Here is a 6,716-nt window from a genome sequence, read left to right on the forward strand (position 1 = left end):
GAGAAATCGAAAGATGAATAGGCATGTAAATAGATAGGTAGGTTAGTATATAGGTTGGTAAGCAGCCAGACAGACAAACATATACATACGAGTAAATATATAGATAGACTAATTGATTGATTGATAGACTGATAGATAAATAAATAAACAGACAGGTACACAGACGGATAGTTTTATTACTAACATTTTCTCGCACATACCCTGGCACGCCTCAGCTAAACAGGGCACGAAGGACGCAGCGCCCACTCCTATATTTCCTGTTTGAATAAAAATGTTTTATTCAAGCCGCCTCACCTCGCTAGGAGAGGGAATCATTAACACGTATATCTGCTTTTTTTTCTTTGTCTCGCTACGTCTTGGACAGTATGATCTTCCTGACGTATATAAGCATTCGCGAGGCCACGAGAGATAAAGAAAAGAGAGAGAGAGGAAAAAAAGGCCGACTTCTCAATTATAATGATAAGAAATTGTGCACTTTCTAAATTTATCTTTGCATGAATATTGATAACAACAGTAGAAAAAAAATGAAAAAAACAAGAAATGGTTAGAGTAATAGGTAGAAAGAGCAACAACAACAACAATAAAAACAACAGCAGTAGTCTTAGTAGAAATAGTAGTAGTGGTGGTAGTAGTAGTAGTAGTAGTAGTAGTAGTAGTAGTAGTAGTAGAAGTAGTGGTGGTGGTAGTAGTAGTAGCAACAAAAGCAACCGCAGTAATATAAGTAGCAATGAGAGTAGTAGAGGCAACAACAGCAACAATAACAACAATAGACACACGAGAGAAAGTACTCGTGATCAAATAGAATACACATACATGGCCGTTACTTGAGAATCTTAGAAAAAAGACGCAGAATACCTTTCTTTTACGACTCATACACTAAGCTCCTCATCAAATAAGCCAAAAACTACTCTGATTACACTTTTCCACCCTCCTGTGCTAAGAAAATTTAATAACGAGGAGTGTCAGCGTATCAAACCCATGCTGATTTTGTGGAATACCCTCATATTTTTCCCATTACAAACTTAGACGCCAGCCAGTGTGTTCCGCCACGTCACCTCGTTGATCGATGGCTGAGATAATATTGCACGTAGTGGTGTAAAGCCTCTGTGACATTTAGGCAGTGGGCAGCATGAGGAGGAGCAAGGAGGGGTATGAGGAACAAGACCTTGCAGAGAGAGAGAGAGAGAGAGAGAGAGAGAGTCCTGATTAGCAAGTTAATTGGTGTTCCCATCGGCCTGTACACGGGTTGCCACCACCTTCACCGCTCACCGCTGACCACCTTAGGAGAGAGCAAGCTGCCTTTCATCACTCTAGTATATATGGTAATAGTCAATAGTGGGGAGGGGAGTGTCACATATACCTGGCATTGCATGTGCCTGTCATTGGGTTGCGCCATCACCACCACTTCTTGCCAAATAACAGAAGGAAGCGAAGAGTTCACTCCCAGCCTTCCTTGTTTCCTCGACTGTCTCTCTGTCTCGCCCGCCAACCTTCTTATACTATATTATAACTGGAAGATGCCGCTCCAGCCACCACCCGACCTTTTTTTGTTTTATCTTGCAAGACGACGACAAGAAGAAGAAAAACAACAACAACAACAACAACAACAACAACAACAACAACAACAACAACAACAACAACAGCAGAGAGAGAGAGAGAGAGAGAGAGAGAGAGAGAGAGAGAGAGAGAGAAAGGACTGACATAAATCGACAAACACACACACACACACACCCACCCATACACACACACACACACACACACACACACACACACAGTAATAAAGAAGAATTGACCTATACATCAGTGAAAGGAAACAAATTGTGAGAAGGAAAGAAAAGCACTTCTGGATCCATTTATTACTAACTCAAGGTAACCTGGCATGAGGAGGGTATAAGTGGTGGGAAAAGAGAAAGACGAGTGATTGTTGGAAGAAGGCATTGTAGCAGAGTTCAGGAGACAAATGAGAGGCACGTAAAAGTGATACATAGGGGGGAAGGAGGATAGACTGGGAAGAGAACGTACTCGTGGCACAAGTGAAGGAATGAGGCAGTAAAAATGGAAGATTAGGTTCGTAAGATTAAGAGAAAAAAATGATGGTGAGATAAAGGGGAAGCTATTATAATTACAGATAAATGTATTCTTTTTTTCTTATTCATTTATCATCTATTTATTGTTTTATTTATTTCATTCATCGTTTTTAGAAAAGATGAATGTGTTAAGAGTTGGTCGTGGACATGAACACGTAGAAATGTGTAAAATATAACAACAACAACAACAACAACAACAACAACAACAACAACAACGAATCGACAAGAAAGGGAAAGTTTATGAGTTGGAGCCATAAGGAAACTGATTACGCAGTAAAGGCTATAGGAGAATAAGGCAGTGAAAGGCGAAAGTAAGTAATGACGAAGCTTCCCTCATACAGCAACACTGCCACCAGGTCTTTGAGGAGGAAGCACAATGGGTCACACGGAAGGAAGTTCACAGTGAGGTCATGGAGCCAAAGCCCTCCCTTTAAATTTCGAGAGAAGATTTCTGCCAATTACGAATGTTGTCATCACAGTGCGCCGATGCCGGTCTCCCTCGGAACTTTCTACCAGCGTGAGGTGAGAGGGCCTGAAGAGCCTCTCCAACACTGCAGCTTAAGCCCCGTATCTTGAGAGGCTTTTGTTTTCTCACAAGGATTATTTTCAAAGGCATCAAAAATGGTTATTCGGGTTCTTATGGATTTTTTTTTTTTAACTAACGATACAAAATCCATGTTCACTCATTACTTGAACTATAAAAAAAAAAAAAAGTGCTCTTGGAAACGTCAGCAGCATCCACTACTAGAGTTCATTGAAAGCAGTAGAGATAAAACACCGAAATTATTAACAAGGTAGTGGTTACGCAAGCCAGTGACAGCGTGATAATAATGACAGTGATAGGGAAGAAGCCACTCCACTCCGTCTTATTATACAATCTCAATCATCACCACCACCACCACCATTATCAATTCGTTTCTAAAAGAGTATGTGTATTCCATTCTCGTTTCTCCCTATCATCCTCTGATATATCTAAACTAAATCTCAGACCTTCAATTCGTAAATCACTAGGAAATTTCATCCATGCGTCATTTTCCTTGCGTCTAGAATCAACTGTGCCATTTAGGGTGAACGCAACTGACCCTTGCCAACCTATGAACAATTAAGAAAGTCGTTATCAGAGCCAGGTTGTTTTGTCCCACGTGAGTTAGTGTCTTCTACCCGCACTGTCAGAGATGATAGAATGTTATCTTGTTTTCGTGGATTCTTTTATCTCGTGTTCCCCCCCTCCCTTACTTCTATCATTCCCGCCCGCTTCCCTTCAGTCCTTGCGTAGGTGCTGCAAGCGTTTTCACATGTGTGTTACGAAAAGATAATTATATAGATATACACGAAGATTACCTCATCATCCTTAAATAATGACAAGAAATGTATGTAGTTTAACAATGAGTACCTGGCCATCTGCTTAGTGAAAATTATTATCTGTATTTAGAAACGCTTTGAGGTCTCATAAGGACTATATTTTAATGTCACATGTGATTAATCATATTCCCATGAATGATTTTCTTACTGATAATGCAGAATTCTTGAATATTACTTAAACCATAAAAACGAAAATTCGAATAACTCCCACTAGAGTCTGTCAAAATCGCAGAATCCTTTTTAAACTATTATTATAATCATGAAAACATTCTTGAAAATCCCTATAACTTCAACTAGAGTCTGAGTCTATTAAAAGTGCAAAATCCTTGAACACCTCCACTAAAGTCTCTTAAAATTGCAGAGTCCTTGATGAATTAACATTAGAGCCATGAAAAGACCTCAGTAACTTCCATGAGAACCTGTTGAATCCCTGCTGAATTACTGTAATCATAAATATAGTCTTAAGAACCCCAGTAAATTCCTCTAGAGCATATTAAAAACTGCAGAGATAAGACATCGAAGTGTTTAAGAATGCGGTCCTACGAGCCCATGATACAAGCGGTTCACCACAACTGAGGCGAGGAGTATGAAGCAAGAAGCTCATTTCTGCGTGAGGGGGTGTCGTGTCTCGATGCACCACTACATTCTTCCTCACCTAGCATAGCTGTGATGTAAAGAGCTTCCCGGTCCTTGAGAGTGAAACGTTAATCAGGTACTAAAGAACGTGTGTTACAAAAAGATAATTATATAAAAATTGCGTGAGGGGGTGTCGTGTCTCGATGCACCACTACATTCTTAATCACTTAGCATAGCTGTGATGTACAGAGCTTCCCTGTCCTTGGGAGAGGAACGTTAATCAGATACTAAAGAACATGTTTTAAGATAGTCACTTAAACAGAAATTACTCTCTCTCTCTCTCTCTCTCTCTCTCTCTCTCTCTCTCTCTCTCTCTCTCTCTCTCTCTCTCTCTCTCTCTCTCGTCACTGTTGCGTCATCGCGTCGTCTTCGTCAACCACTCTACACGTTGCATCATGTAATTGTGAGGGGATAGGGTTTTGTCACAAGACTATTACTTTGTTTTACCGCACGCCTCCACGAGCAGCAGGTCCATAATTATTGTTGGATGTTCCCTTCAGTTGATCCTCGCTATGTAGAATCTGACAAGTACACTGTGACTGGACTAGGATGTAAAGATAAGGAGTTGGTACCTATCCTAACGACCCCACTTTTAATGATCTAATGGATGTTATCTAATTTTTTTTATTTATTTATTTTTTAGGCTGCTTTAACGATTCTAGTGATATTTGAACAAGGATTTGGTGCCGTCAGGGTAAAGATCCATGAATACACGGCTTATTATCTCCGTGGCCTTTGAAGACTGTCCCGGTGAAAGTCCAAAGGGTTTCAAAATACGGGTTCAGCGATACGAGACTGCATTCTCAAAGGTTCCTGGGCTTTATTTCAGACTCGGATTAATTAACATATTCCGGTTTTGCCCCTCTGCCGTAGCAAATCTAATTTTTTCGCTTACCTTAACGACGCTTTCGCTCCTAAGACGTCTGCAAGACGGCAAAACCGGATTAAAGCAATAATAATAGTTGTTAACAGATATTCGATATACTACTGTACTTGGTTAAAAAAAAGTGATAACTTACGATCTGCAGTGGTGAAAAACGTCTTAGAATAATGTCATAAGTAATGTGATAAGTGAAGTTGTTACATTGTCTATCTTGACTGTTGCTCAGTCTCCCAAAAATATGATCATGTATTATGAAACGTTCAAGTCTCTTACTACGACTATTTTCAAAGGGCACAGATGTTTCTCAAATTTTGCTGTTTTGTTTAGTTGATGTAGACCACACTGTGTTAGATAGAAGAGATGCTTGCAGCCTATGTTGAGATGCTTGCCACCGCTGGATCAGATGAGGAGCTTGGTGTGGTGGTAGTGTGTGTTGGACCGGATAGTGAGCTTGGTATTGTTGGTAGCGTGTAGGTCGTGGGTGGTGGTTGATATTGTTGATGTGTGGGAGTAAAAGACACGATTTATAGAAGTTCTTCTTGATTTAATAATGGAGAGAATGTACACACGTGATACGTAATACGAGACACAGTTGATTACAGACGTGACGATTGATCGATTGATCGTATGCTCTCTCTCTAAACTGATATGAGCTGGACTGCTCGTGAACTGATGATGAACTGAGCAGACTCTCTCTCAAGACAAGACTGACTCTCTTGGAAGACTCTCAGATTGGACTGTCTCTAGTTACACACGTGGGCTCCATTTATGTGAGAGAAACTGATCAGAGATACAACTTCTGGGATGATGAATGACCAATGAGATGCCAGGAAATGGGGTGAATTGACCAATGACAGCGGTCGTTGTTTTGGACAATGACCTGGGAGAAAGACTCAGAACCGAAGGCAGGTGTTTTCCCTAAGGACTGGAGTGAATTCCCTTGAGAGGGAGAGAAGGAGGAGAGAGGTTAAAATTTGAATAGGGTGGCTGGCCATGGGCATACGTGGGATAAATATATGAACACATCGCTTGCGGAATGGAATATGAAATGATGAATATATATATATATATATATATATATATATATATATATATATATATATATATATATATATATATATATATATATATATATATATATATATATATATAATTGTTAAGACTGATACACAGTGATGATAAGTCATGTTCTCAAAGATGGTTTTCTGCCTCCCATTTGTCAACAGAATGATTACATCATCCTTTAAAACCGTAAGAACTTCCACTGCAGCCCGCTAACAGAAGTAGAAGTGAGATAGAGGAACATCTGGAAATTCGGCCCCTAGATAGACACATTATGTGAAATGAAGTATCATCTCATTTTGTTTTTCTTCCTCAGATAATGCTTGACGGAATATTGACTGATATTTCTCTAGGACATGTGGAAAGACATAACATCGAAATTTATTACCTTAGCCATGTAGTTTGGTATTTTCTGGCTGGTATATTTGTGTGGGCACATCCCTGCACAGAGGCGACAGTTCTCAATGCGGTAAAAAAAAGAGAATTTCTTCATCTTCACTCCAGAGGGCAGCTGTTGGGAGAAAGTAGAGGAGAATCGGAGTTTCGCCAATGCTATCGTTAAAGTGGAAAAGGGAACGGTAATAGAACATGTGTCTTGTGGTTTCACGCAGAAAGGAGAAAACACAGTAAGGCTGGGAGACAGCCTTCACTGCCATTGTTGGGCCATGATGTCATGCTAATGAAAG

Source organism: Scylla paramamosain, chromosome 17, assembly GCF_035594125.1.
Source record: "Scylla paramamosain isolate STU-SP2022 chromosome 17, ASM3559412v1, whole genome shotgun sequence".
NCBI classification, from domain to species: Eukaryota; Metazoa; Arthropoda; class Malacostraca; order Decapoda; family Portunidae; genus Scylla; species Scylla paramamosain.